The sequence below is a fragment of the Puma concolor genome, chromosome B1 (assembly GCF_028749965.1).
Source record: "Puma concolor isolate L17-30 chromosome B1, mPumCon1.1.hap2, whole genome shotgun sequence".
In the NCBI taxonomy this organism is placed as follows: Eukaryota; Metazoa; Chordata; class Mammalia; order Carnivora; family Felidae; genus Puma; species Puma concolor.
In genome coordinates this window covers 24,205,483-24,219,731 of record NC_141670.1, presented here as the reverse complement: position 1 = coordinate 24,219,731, position 14,249 = coordinate 24,205,483, and the positions used below count along the sequence as shown (strand labels likewise).

Below are 14,249 nucleotides of genomic sequence, written 5' to 3'. Positions count from 1 at the left end.
AGGAGGCCCGAAGCCCAGACAACAAGTGAAAGTCAAGGAAGCTGGAATAAGCAAGTTACCGGTATGTGGGAAGTGGGCTGAAAATTGGTATGCATTTATTTTCATGATGTGGATTTGGGTTAAATCTTGAAGAACTTCTATTTTAGGCAATAAGTTTAAATCTTTTGATAAAAAATAATACATGTGTAAAGGAAAATACTGGAGGAATTTAAGCTAGTGACTACACAGATGTGATTAATGTACTATGACCATTAATATGGGGAAAGGGAATAGGAGGACAGGTGAGAAATCGTGATATATGGAAACAGGATAATTGCAAAACATTAGGTTATGAAGTAAAGTGATTGTAAGGAAAGATAGGAAAAGTAAAAATAAAAGTTATGGCTCTTTAGAGCCAACACCAGGCCAAATTTCTTTTTTTCCACAGTATCTAGAACAGTGTCTAGAATATAGAATTCCATAGTACGTAAAAAAAAAAAAAGAAAGGAAAGAGGCAGACAGGTAAAAAGTTATTAAACACACACTCTGTGTAGAGATCGGGTTAGGCAATTTCATGTACAATATTCGTTGCATGATCATCATAACTGATTACTCACTTTTACATAAAGAAACAGATTAATGAGGTGAGAGAATTTACTCAAAGTCATTTGGCAAGCAAATTATAAGAGTTAAACTAATAACTAAATTCGCACAAATCTTGAGCACAGGTTCTTTCCACCACTTTGGGCTACAGAAAATAGAAAAATTCTAACCCACTTGAGTTATAATGTGAGGACACTTAAAGGTCACATAATAAATATGAAAGTATTTTTAAAAGGTCAAAACTTAAGTGATCTCCTGACTTGAGATAATTTCTACCAGTAAACATTAGTTTTAGTTATGGTAACAAGAAAAATGTTAGGAATATTTAACGTAAGTATTTAATGTACATTTCAAAAGGAAATCAAACATTCTTTGGTTTATACAGTCGTTTTCCCCATTCAAATATAAAAACCTCAAAGTGTGCTTGTGTTTGTATTTAGACTAGCATTAATCATCTTAAAACCATAACTGTGGTATCACAAATATTCAACAACATTTTTGAAGAAATAAAACTTTAAAATATCTAATTTTGTTTTACCTTTGAAGTTCTGAAAATGATGAGTTAATTCCCAGTCTCCTGGCTATTTTTTCATATTTTTATTGTGGACCACTATACTATAATACATTATGATTCCTGTATTATGCAGATTATATCCCTCCAAAGGTTGCAATGTTCATGACTGTTAAGAGAATGGACAGGGAACCAAGGCAAAACAAACAAACAAACAAGAACTTTTAACATTTAGTTATTTATTTATTGAGAGACAATGGGAGAGTGCGAGTGGGGGAGGGGCCGAGAGAGAGAGAGAGAGAGAGAGAGAGACAGACAGACAGACAGAATCAGAAGCAGGATCCAAGCTCTGAGCAGGACCTGATGCGGGGCTCGAACTCACAAACCTTTTAGCTCAAATCTCAACAGTTAGCAAAGAAGTGCATATTTTTCTTGATAATTGATATTTAAAAGTTAATTAAAATGTTTACTGCCAGAAACTAGAATTCAATGCAAGAGGAAAAAGAAAAAAAAAAAAAAAAAAAGCAAAGGAGTCACATGGCTGTCCGTTCTGTATACTAGCAAACACAAGTATTCCAAAAGAACTTAAATCTCCCTCAGCCAACCAAACGTAAAATAGTAAAACTGACCACAGGGTTGTTTTCATTTAATTTTTCTCAGACAGCAAAATCTTGTTAAGTCCTCATAAATGCAAAGTGATGTGTTTGTTGTTAGGCAAAGCAAAGCTTTTCGCTTTGAAGTACAGTACCTCTCAAAGTCTAATGATGGTGATCAGTATGGCATAGCCAGGTGGATGACTAGAGTTGTATTAGAAAAAATGTTACTATTGTAATTTATTTTTAAAAAGTTATATTCCGAGCATTATGTATACTACGTCTGAAAAATATTTTTCTTCATATTATTCCTTAGAGATCCAATTTCATCAAACGTTATTAAGATGGGAGGTAATGAAAATGGAAAATTTTGACCCAAGCTATTTCATGATGATTACTTGCTCAAATTACCAAGGATACAAGGTCATATCTTTATACCATGTAGAATAAACTTGTTAAAATACACAGTTTACAACATCAAATTTTCTATAAATTATCCTTGCCTTTTTTCTTTTCTTTTTTTTTTGAGGGAGAGTGAGTGCACAAGCAGGAAAGGGACAGAGAGAGAAGGAGAGAGAGAGTCTCAAGTAGGCTCCATGCCCAGCACATAGCCCTTCACAGGGCTCCATCTCATGACTGGGACATGACCTGAGCAAAGATCAAGAGTTGGTTGCTTAGCTGACTGAGCCACCCTGCTGCTCCTAACCTTGCCTAATTCTTAAATGGATAATAATAATAAAAAAAACCTGTGATTTTTATTTTTCATTTTGTTAAAATTGAGAAAGTGATTCTTAAAATTGGGCATTCGCATTAAAGACTTCATATATGAAATCTCTTAAATACAACACTTGTGTTTCAGATAAATTCATCATTTCATACGAGACTTACAAATGATTACTAAATGATAATGGAGTTCAAATCAAAAGGGCATAGGAAGATTTTCTTTCAAACGTCATGGCCTTTAAAAAAAAAAAGTATTTCATAACAAAAAAGAGAACAGAAAACATTACAGAATACATGCAATGACTATGATAAAAAAATCACCAGCATATGCATTTGGAGTTAATAAAACAAAAAGAACCAACAATAAGCTGTACAAGAAGGAAGTCAAAAGCAATCTGTACTCAGTTTGCAAAAGCAGAAGACTTTCAAAATATCAAACCAGCAGCTCCTCCGTTATACTTCAACAATTATAAAAGTAGGCTTTTAGCTACTTAGCACTGTGGAAACAACTGCTTCTTAAGATATGCCTACAATTTGCTTATATTTTTTATTAATTTTTTAACTGTGTCATTTTAATTAGCCACAGAGGGACAGTCTTATAAAAGTGTATCTTAGATCTTGCAGCTAGCAATAGAACAGATGCAAGATGTACCCAATCCAGTAGGAAGCAGATTTAATCCTTCATTACTTGTCAGTGTCTTAGTCACTGATGTTTTGATGATATTGGACTCAATGTACAGTCCGTAAATCGATAAAATTGGAAAAAAAGTCTTCTTTTTTATCTGTCCAAAACAACAATACTAAAATCATCCAGGAAGTAGTTTTGCTATTTGGATTTGCCAAAGTTATTGTGTTATAGATTTACTGGTTAAGTTTGTGAGAGACTCAAAATGATATCCACTGCTCCCTTGTCAATTTTATCGACTACTTCACAGATCAAATCTTTGTGGTTCCTGGATTTAAACAAAGATGCTTAGAAAATTGGGTGATAATACTGTAAATTTACATATGGGATGTATGCATGCAGTGTGTGTGTGTATTTAAATCATAAATAATGTCAAAAGATAAAACTGTATAATAAAATCACATCAGACAAAACTGAGTTTCACCATGACTGGCATGGCCAATATTTCACAGGGAAATCTTGAGCAAACCACTCGATCTCTTTAAACTTCAATATTTTTCTCCAAATTTTATTTGTAAAATTGAGGAGGTATAACTAATCCCAAAACCTTAACAAATACATATTATTATACATAGTACTATTATTTGATTTAAATTTGAAGGGGCAGAGGTAGAATTTCTTCTAACAAAGCATAATTATAAATGTTCATAAGAGACTAGAGAAAAAGAAAAAACATACAGTCTAGTCTAGTCTATAGGAATATGCTGATGGAAAAGTATATATAGCTATCTAACTATCCATATATATGGATATATATATGGATAAATTTTGAAATAAATTATCCAACTCCCTCATTTTATACATGTGGAAATTGAGGCAAGGAAGAAAGCTTCCACAATTTGCCCAACTGAATTTGGCCCTGACATAACTTAAAACCAATGTTCCAGTGTGGTATTCTTTTTTGATACTTGTGATTCCGATCACCTAGATTTAAGAGCTATCTCGTGATTACAATGGCCATCTCATTGGTTGCTGGAGTTGATACAACTTCGTGTTTATACTGTAGGAAGAACTGCCTTCCCAAACACATGAGGAACCTCTTTCATAAAAATGTACTACCACACAATAAGAATTGAGCATTTCCATATTCCTACTTTACTCAATGAGTATCTTATGTTATACTTTCCTTGAATCCAAGAAGTATCACTTAACTAATCTCTAGTAGGACAGTGATTAATAAATGACCAGGAATAATATAGGATGAGAAGTAATAATTTCCTTAATTTGCAAACAAGAGATCAAGAAAAAAAATGATAAAGGAGTTAAAAAAGACAGAACAATTACTACTGTTTTGGAAAACCAGGAAGGGTTTCCTACAAGATGTAAGGGATAAATTTAAACATTTTTTCTTACATTTCTTTATTTTTGAGAGACATAGAAAAAGCGTGAGCAGAGGACGGGCAGAGAGAGAGGACGACACAGAATCCAAAGCAGGCTCCAGGCTCTGAGCCGTCAGCACAGAGCCTGACGCGGGGCTCGAACCCACGAACTGTGAGATCACGACCTGAGCTGAAGTCAGGCACCCAGCTGACTGAGCCACCCAGACGCCCCAAGGGATAAGTTTTAATTGGTCAGGAAATATTGTTTTCCATGTCCCATTATGTGCACAGCACTGTGATGTGCACTATGAGAGATTACTAAGGAGATAAAAAAAAAAAAATGATCATTTTACTCAATATGACAAGCATCTTTAAAATTAGACTTTTATTCATTCTTTCATTCTTTATTCTACTTTTATTCTTTTTCTATTATTTTCATAGTTCAAATAGTGAGCCAGAGTTTGTTTTAAAGTATTTGTGTGTGTGAAAATGGAACACATAGCGAAACCATTAAAATCTCCTATTCAGTAGTCTGTTCTCTTTGTAGAGAGAATTCCATACAAACACAACACACAGTGCTTTATGTAACACTATATCGTTTTTCACAAATATTGTGACATCACTATCTCTAGATTAAGATTCAAGGATTTATTCAATGTTGTACAATAGTAAATAAGAAATAGAAACTACACACCACAGTCATCTGATAAATTTCATGCCCTATTTAATTAATGCATATTTTCTCTCTACATGAATAATAACTGAATAAAAGGAATATAATTATTTTCATAATGTCAAATGAAATCCCTACCAAATTGGAACTCTGTGATCATGGTCCCCTCTTTTTTACAAGTTTCAGCTGTTTCCCTAACTCCCCTGAGGACTGCAAGGCAGGTCTATTTTCAAAGTAAACATAACGTTTTACTAAAATCCCTAATTTTAATAACCCAGGCTCCTCTTAGGTAAACCAGTTGATAGGTTATTCCTCTATTTCATATTATAATACTGACATACTGAGCTTTTATATATTCCAGCCTAGCTATTAATCGAAGTATATAAGCTTAATTTAAAAAGTACAACAATATATAGAATATATATTCAAAATACAGAAAAGACTCATTCTCTCCCAAAGGGAAATAATACATGAAATAGAATCAGAGTCTGTGATGCAAGCATTTCAATGATTATTTTTTATACTTGAATTCATACTTTATGGATCTGGTAAGACGTTAGCATAAATGGATATTGATAAAGTCCATCAACATTTTTCTAAAGCATTTCACTCTGGAAGTAGAGCAGTGAGGAATAAAATTCAAAGCGTTAACTCAAAACATTGTTTCCTGCACAATTTTAATGTTTGAAAGCTAAATAATTTAGAGAAAGCAAACTTTAGCCATTAAAAAAGTACTTTTGACATTCATGTCAACGGGGCTTAAGTCAGCATGTCTTCTGATAGTGCAATTTGCTTGACTTTATGTTGTCAATTATAATTCCACTTTCTTGCTAAGTTGATACCATCAGATTACTACAGGGACTTCATTGCAGCCACAGGGAGGACAACAGCTGAGGTATACAATGTTCTTCCTATGATGCCAGTACTACTGAAAAGTTATTGGAACAATGGTCTGCAAAGGGGCAATAAAATCTGCGTCTAAATATTGTTATGCCATTATATCATCTGACAAAGGATAGCCAAACTTAAAAAAAAAATGCTAATGCAATACAAGTTTTGGCTGTGCCATTAATCTGATCGGGAAGGTTACGACAAATCGCTTTTTTCTCACTTATTCATTTAAACATAATTCAGATTACATATTACCTGCAAGCCTTAGATTCCTAGTGCGAAATCTGAGGGAGTTAGAACCGATGGATATCTGACATGCCTCCAAATAAATGCGTAACAATGAAGAATCATGAAATATTCTTCTTGATTAGATGTGCTCATGTGCTCATGACAATACCAATTTCAGAACTCAAGTGTACATCCTATAATCCAGTATTATTTCTTACCACCACAGTTTTCAACTATGTTAGAATTCATATTCAGAATGTTACTTTCAATTGACATATTAATTGATTCATTTCTTTCTTAATTATAGAAGGTTTATCTCTTCTGAGTTTTATGGGTCTATTTTCTGCCATCTGCCTTGATATATCTCATACATATTATTGAGTCTTAAAAACATGGCATATTTCACTACTTTATTATAAAAAGCAGCAAAGTTTATTTAAAAAACTTTCAAACAAATCCAATATTAGTAGTCATGAAATTTCTCTGACTTAGCAAAACTTTCAGGACTCTTCCTAGAAAAATTTCATTTTATGTCACAATGATATTCAACTAAATTTTACTGAGTGCTTACTGTGTGTCAGCACTGTAATGGTCTCAGAGATTGCAAAATTATTGAAGGGAAGGAGGTTGTGCCTTAAAGGTTCTCAGAATTTACAAAGACAGACAGACTAGTAGAAAAACAATGACAGTACCACATGGTAAGTGTCCTTCTGTGCTCCCCAACCCAATGGTTCCGAATCCATTTGTCATTCTGTATTTCAATGATCAATTTAACCCATGTGTGAGGTCTATAATACATGAATCTACAGCACTTTGTTTGTTTCTATTGCCTCTGGCATGGTGCAGTTAGATACGTACTTTGACACGTAAATAGTATCAATTACATCTGCCCCGGTATGGTAAGCTGAATAATTCCCTCCCTCCCCCAATATGTCCATGTTCTAATCCCTAGAACCTCTGAATATTTTGCCTTACACGGTGGAGAGACTTTGCAGAGGGGATTTAATTAAGGGTCTTGAGATGGGGAGATTCTGGATTATCACAAGGCTCGTTATAAAAGGGAAACAGGAAGATCAGAGTTAGTAGTAGCCGATGCGAGATATGACAGAACGAGTGATTTGAGGAAAAGGCCACTAGCCAAGGGATGGAGGCCAAGTTTAGAAGCTGAAAGAGACAAGGAAATGGATTCTACCCTTATCCCTCCAGGAGAAACACGGAACCACTGGTATCTTGATTTTAGACTTCAAATTCCCTGGATGGTAAGGGAATAAATCTGTGCTGTTTAAGCCACTAAGGTTTTGATAATATGTTATAGCAGCAATAGGAAACTAACACATGTGCTCTCCAAGAAAAAAAAAGTGTTTTTCTTTTGTCCTCACATTGTATGTACGGATTTTTAACTTGGAAAGCATGCTTATAATGGTGAGAGTATGTTTTCAAAATACTGAGAGGCCTCTTACATCAAAGTAAGAAAAGCTGCAGATGACAAATGGTGAAAAATCAGTCATATTGTTTCTGAGAAATGATCCTTTATCGGAACCTATTACATTTTGGAACATCTCACATTGGATTGGATTTCCTCCTCGGAGTCACAACCACCTCCTTCAAGGGAATAGGCTGAATTTGGATGCTTGGATCATTATTTAATAAGACAGCAGTGTCAGACTTGAGAGCATCAGACTCAATTGGCAACCTTTTTAAAATACAGCTGGCTAACCCACCCCCCTCAGAGTGTGGGCTCAGAGTCCAAGAACTTTCATTTTAAAGCAGTGTTTGGAGGAAGTTGATTCTACTGGCCCAAAGAGCAGACAGACCTGAAGAAACACTAATGTCGTGAAAAGAATGAGACGCACAAGATCTGAGTTTATAGATTTGTCACTCCCTAGCTACACAATCCCTTAACTCCAGGGACGTTCAGCCCAAACAATCTCATAAGTCAGTCAGGATGATCAAACAATACAATATTTATAAAAATCCCAGTAAGTTGTAAAATTATATAAATACATGTTGACTATATTAATAAAAGGCTTTTGTACGTATAGGTATCGTGTGTTATCTAATACTCTGGATAGTTTTCGCTGAATATACTATTTACTAGCCTTTTTTCTTTTAAGCACTGTGTGTACATTGGTTACTTCTCACATTAAAACAAAAATACACATGGATGTGTATTCATGTGTGCATGTGCATATGTGTGTACACATTTTAAGATGATGTGGACTCTAATAATTCGGTGTTTACTGATATGAGAAAGAGACCCTTAATATTCTAATTTAAGCCCCTTTTTCCTTTAAAAAATTGTTGTGGGCCTACTATATTATTTACATTGTTATATTTCATTATTGAAAACTCAATGGAAATTGAGTGTGGGAAAAAATAAGATATTTACTTATCCTGATTAGTAAATGATTTATTTTCTCATTTTAGACTTTTTTAATAACAAGTTATTGTATGATACTTCATCTAAGTTTTTGCAACATAAAAATGGCTTCATTTGTGTCTGCTTTCCATCCTAATTTATTATCACCTGAAAATTTTATTAACATTAATAATGATGATGAATGAAACTGGGATTAGTTCTACTCTTTCATGTGTCCCACTAGGCTATTTTCTCCTGCAGAACCACTGTCATTCATTACCCTTTATTTAAAGCCCTTCAGGCAAGATTAAATGCAAGTCATTTCAAAATAGCAGCAATTTATTTTTTTTTATAATATAGACTAGATATTTCCTCAAAGTCAAGGTACATCTACATCTTGTAAGACATCAGAACAACTGCATACATATTTCAGTTTATGTGTGTATGTGTGTGTACTCACACATATGTAAATACATACTATACGTGCACATGCACACACACACACACCTTGTATACTGACAAACATCTGGAAGAGAAAAAGGAATTGGTCCACAGATAGAACTATAATGACACAACATGTCTGACATACTGAAACAGTGGATTGAAAGCCCAATGGCCACTCTCAGACCCTGCAAAACTCCATCAGTGAGTAGCTGACTGGCCCTGAGCAAATCCTATCTGCTTGTAGCATCATCCCTCTTCTAGATAGTAAAGGTATTCAAATGCTCAGCTTCTAAAACACCCTCCACTTTGAATATTCTATGATTTGGCCTTGTATAATGCTTTCAGGATAAAATTAATAAGATAAGAAATTTTATCTACAATAGCTGATGGAAAAAACAAGAGCGGAGCCTCAGTGAGCAGAAAATTAAAATGTTCTCATAGTTGTTCACATTTCTTAAAATGCAACTCTGCTATGTTAGCATAGCAGATGCCTATACTCTACATCAGTCAGACTGAAGAAAAAAATTTAGTTGTCTAGTATGTAGGAAAAATTGCAGACCTACTCAAAATGAATGGCAAAGTCATGTTCAAGAAGACACCATAGAAACGGGCAGCATTTGGCCCTCCGGTTCATCAGTGTGCAGTATTAAATAATGAGAGGAATAAAACCTGCCACCTTCAGACAGATGGACTTTGAATCCTCAAGACAGGTTGTGGTCTTTATCTCATTTAGTATCTGTCATAATGATGGGTGAAAATATACTCTGCAGTATTTGTAAGCCTTTCATTTAATGGATTGATAGCCCCAGATGCAGCCCTTTTATGACTGGCTTCCAGCAAAATATTTTAGAGCCTGCCCAATTAGACCATGAACTCTTGGCAGAAGTGGAAAGCTTTGCATTAACCTCTTTCTGCCCTGCACATGGGACAGCACTACAATAGAAGTATTCCACAGAAAATATGAAGGAAGGGATAGATTCATTTGTATCGAAGCATATCTGATAAAAGAAAATGCTACCACTTTATAATAAAAACTTGAAACTCTTATTTAGGATGATTAACATTTTGATGTATCAAATACACATATTATTCTAATTTTTCATGAGTAGATAATTTGATATGGCTTAAATGATTATAAAAGGTTATGGAAATTTGGGGTAATGAAATGCCTGTTGTTTATTTTCTTCTTCTCTACAGATTGACCCAGAGTATCCTTGCACTGCAGTAACTGTAGTAACTTTGGAAACATTAAGTGATCAGTGTAGAATATCCTTGATGTACTTCAGTAAAAATAAATTGCCTGAAAAAAAAACCACTATGTCATCTATAGTGTTTTGGAAATCCTGAAATCTAAGTCAAGGTAACAGATTAGACATTAGGTAACAGATTCAGAACACCTAATAAATGGCTGTGGACTGTAGTATTGTCTAATATTACAACATTTTCAAAAGTTAAACTATAAGCTGCCATGACTTGCTCATAGACATTTGTAGAATATGTTAAAAGAATTTAAATTTAACAAGTTCCAAGTGCACACTCCTAACTAACCTGGCTTTATGAGAGAGCCACTAGTTAATTTTTCAACCAAGGCATTCAGTAATAAGCATTCGTGAAGAGTCTTTGGGGCATGGCACTATACTACCCTAGATGAAGGACTTATAGAAGCGCAAAGATTTTAAAATTAGAGTGGGAGAGTAAAAGTACTAAGGCAGTATGCAGGTATGAATAATTCAATCAACAGATTATACAGATGCAAGTTCCTTCCCAAGAAAATGGGCTGGGGAACTGTGATTTACATTTCTCTGTACTGCACTTTCTTGTCCACGGTTGACTCAAGTAGGAATACCACAATGCATAACAGTAAAACTGTGCAGTCACGTTTCGGTTTTTCTAACTTTAGAGGTCTCAAGAGTAAATTCATAAAAGAAGGATCCCTTCTGGCATGACCATCTCTGAGCTTTATATTATTTCCAATTATTCCTGCATTGTAAAGAATAATTTTAGGAATGCATTTGAACACAAATCTTTGTCTGAACCACTGTTTTTTGTTTGTTTGTTTTCTTTTGTTTTTGTTTTTTATTTTTGTTTTTTGTTTGTTTGCTTGTTGTGGAGACATTACTGGAGACAGGGTAAAAGTCATGACTTTTTTTTGCTGTATATCACTAAATTGATTTTTAAAATGTTATACAATGGCCAACCTCAGATAACAGTGTCCATTTCAATGAACCTGGAAAAATGTTGACAATTATCATTTTAAATGTTTTGGTAATTTTACAGGTAACAATGTTGATTTTATCTCATTTCAAGGTGAGGTATTTTTCTCATATAATTATTAGTGACTTATACTGATTCTTGGAATTACAGTAAAACCTTGGTTTGCAAGCATAATTCATTCCAGAAACATGCTTGTAAACCAAAGTATTTGTATAGCAAAGCGATTTCCCCATAAGAAATAATGGAAACTCAGATGATTTGTTCCACAACCCAAAAATATTCATGTAAAAATTATTACAATACTGTAATATAATACAAAATAAAAAGAAATTCAAAATATAAAGAAAAATAAACAAATGAACCTGAACTTACTTTTGAAAACCTCCATGGCTGGTGTGAGGGAGAAAAGAGAGAAGGGTTATTGTGTAGGACTGCTATCTATTGCCTCAATGGAATCTTTCTCTGCACGGGGACCATTGTATACGCTCGCATGATGTTGACTACAGTACAGTATTAATAAACTCTTGTCACATACTGTATTGAATGTAACTGGCAATAAGGCAGCAGAGGAAAGGGTCTATATGTGCAGGCAGCCTGACCTAGAATGAAGCAAAGCATTCCTAAGCTTCCTCTTGTATAGAAAAGCAAAGGACTGTCCATAGGTGCTTTGAAATGACAAAAAAATACATTAGTGCCACTTGTGGGCACCTTCCAACATTCTGAAAAAATCACTGATTTCTGCCAAACACCATAGCCTGAGACCAAGCATCTGAGCATGGGAGATGATCACCCACAGTCTGGCAGCAAGCAAGTGAGAGACAGAGACAGAGACAGAGAGAGAGAGAGAGAGAGAGAGAGAGAGAGAAGAACAATTGGCTCAGTTGTGATCATGTGATGTTCAGGGTCATGTACTACTTGTATTGCAAGACATCGCTCATTTATCAAGTTAAAACTTATGAGAAATGTTCGCTCACCTTGCAGAGCACTTACAGAACAAGTTAGGCACAATCCAAGGTTTTACTGTATTTGTTTAAATCTGCATATTTTAATAATAAGATTTAATGTTTCCTTGCTGGTTTGTATGTCTGTTATATATTAATTTTATCAAGACTTTGTGATATTTGTTACAAATATTTGCTTAATTGCTAGTATCCTTCTAACTTTGTATCATTTTATTTATGTTTCTTGAAGGAAATTTTCTAAAAGGCTTTGATCCCCTTGCTGTAATCACTTGGGAACTCTAGGATATCCATCCCTCCCTGTCCAATGACTTAAAAATTTTAGCATTAGGCTCACTTTTTCTCTCTCCACCATTATACTGAATTAATTCTTGATTTCAATATCCACATATCTATGTGTTATCTTTATAATATCCTAGCACCTCAGACTCTAGCCCTCTGCTCCAATGATTTTGTTCTTTCCCTAACTGGTCTGTATGTTCAATAACATGATCATACAAAGAACCCTGTCATGGAGAAAATCTTCATCCTCTCCATAATTCAGTGTCAAACCTCCCTCCCTTTGACCACTTCCCCTTAACTTTTAGGCTAACCACTTCTCAAAGGGTCTTCTCTCTGGCACTCCAATCCAATGATTAAACCATCACATTACTTCATCCTCATATCGAACTTGACTTGTTTTAGATGCAATGCCTATTGTTATAATCACTCTCTTGTGTAGATCCCGTGTTCCATCCTTGGTTTTTCGTACTCACTTGTCAAAACCACCTCTATGTTTATATCCAATTCTCTGCTTATTTAGCATGTGCATTCTTACATGTAAATGTAGTCATAAAAGGACACACAACCATCCAGACTGGTCTCACTCACATTAATTTCATGATTGTAAATATCATGGTTGCTCTTTCTGGTCTCTCACCTTTCTCTGGTCAATTCATTCTTCCAACCAGCCAAACCAGCTTTTCACAATTTCCTCTCTCCTCTAATCTCAGTCTCCTTCTTGTCTTCACTCTCAGGAGAGAAAAGGGAACAAGGCAGAAGACAGCTTCTCAATTTTCACTCCATTAAATCTAGAGTAGTACTTTCATTTATACCCATAAACTGTGTTCTTCTTCCTTTAATGGATGAGCAGATTATTCCCATAAGACAAATCTCTAATCTTTCTTCTTTCTAAATCTCTCACAACATTCCCCTCCCTGACTCATCTGTTCCTTCTCTAAAGAATCTCTCATACGATCATATAAAAGGCTGCATTTTTCCATATTATAAGACAAAGACCCCTCACTCCACACTCTTCACTTTCTCCTCTAGATATTGCCTCAATTCTCTGCTTCACTTCATAGGGAGAAAATAAGCAAACAAAAACTTAAACAACAACAACAAAACTTCAAGAGAACTGTTTATTTTGTAGTCTTCACATTTTCTTCTAACCCTCATTCCTATCAAATGGAATCCTCACCAAAATATTCAAAAGTCACCAGTGATTACATAAAAGATCTCTAATTAAAAACAACAACAACAACAACAAAAACTCTGTATACTAGAAGCACTTAGCCCTGCTGAGTATTTATTCTTTCTTCAACAGTTTCTTTATTTCACCTGCTAGACATCATTCTCCCTTGGTACTCATTCTATCTCACTGCCTCATCTTGTATTCCTATTGGATTTTCTGCATTCGTTTGGCCTCCAATCCCCTTATTTGACCTAAAGCCCAATGTTGTTTGTTTCCCCATCTATTGCTTTATTCACATGTATATACTGGTAATTCACAAATGTAAACCACTCTATATATTACTCTGAAACCTGGAATCTATCATCTTTTCTCTGATGCCTACTTAACATCCTCACTAGAATCTACCTCCACAAAGACTGTTCCACATGGAAATGAGGTCAGAATTTTATACTCAGCCATTAGTTAAGGGTCCTGCCAATGTGAGTGACTCAAATTTGGCAGGCATTTCCCGATAAGGAAGAGTCTCATCAGCCAGGTGCAAGTCTCCACACTGGAGTACAAGTTGTAATCTATTAGCATTCAACATCTATTGATCAACCGACAAAGAGTATCATG

The 14,249-nt window shown here is 34.7% G+C and overlaps 1 protein-coding gene across 6 annotated transcripts in view; it reads right to left on the bottom strand.

Moving 5' to 3' along the window:
• SGCZ (sarcoglycan zeta) overlaps positions 1-14,249 on the bottom strand; it is a 1,128,389-nt gene that overhangs the window by 522,262 nt on the left and 591,878 nt on the right. The window contains exon 1 of one of the 6 annotated variants that reach the window (XM_086703311.1): positions 13,101-13,254. The exons of the other annotated variants lie outside the window; for them this stretch is intronic. The gene's annotated coding sequence lies outside the window, so the exon portion shown is untranslated. Of the gene's footprint in view, positions 1-13,100; positions 13,255-14,249 lie in introns of those variants that run through there. 6 annotated transcript variants of the gene reach the window in all.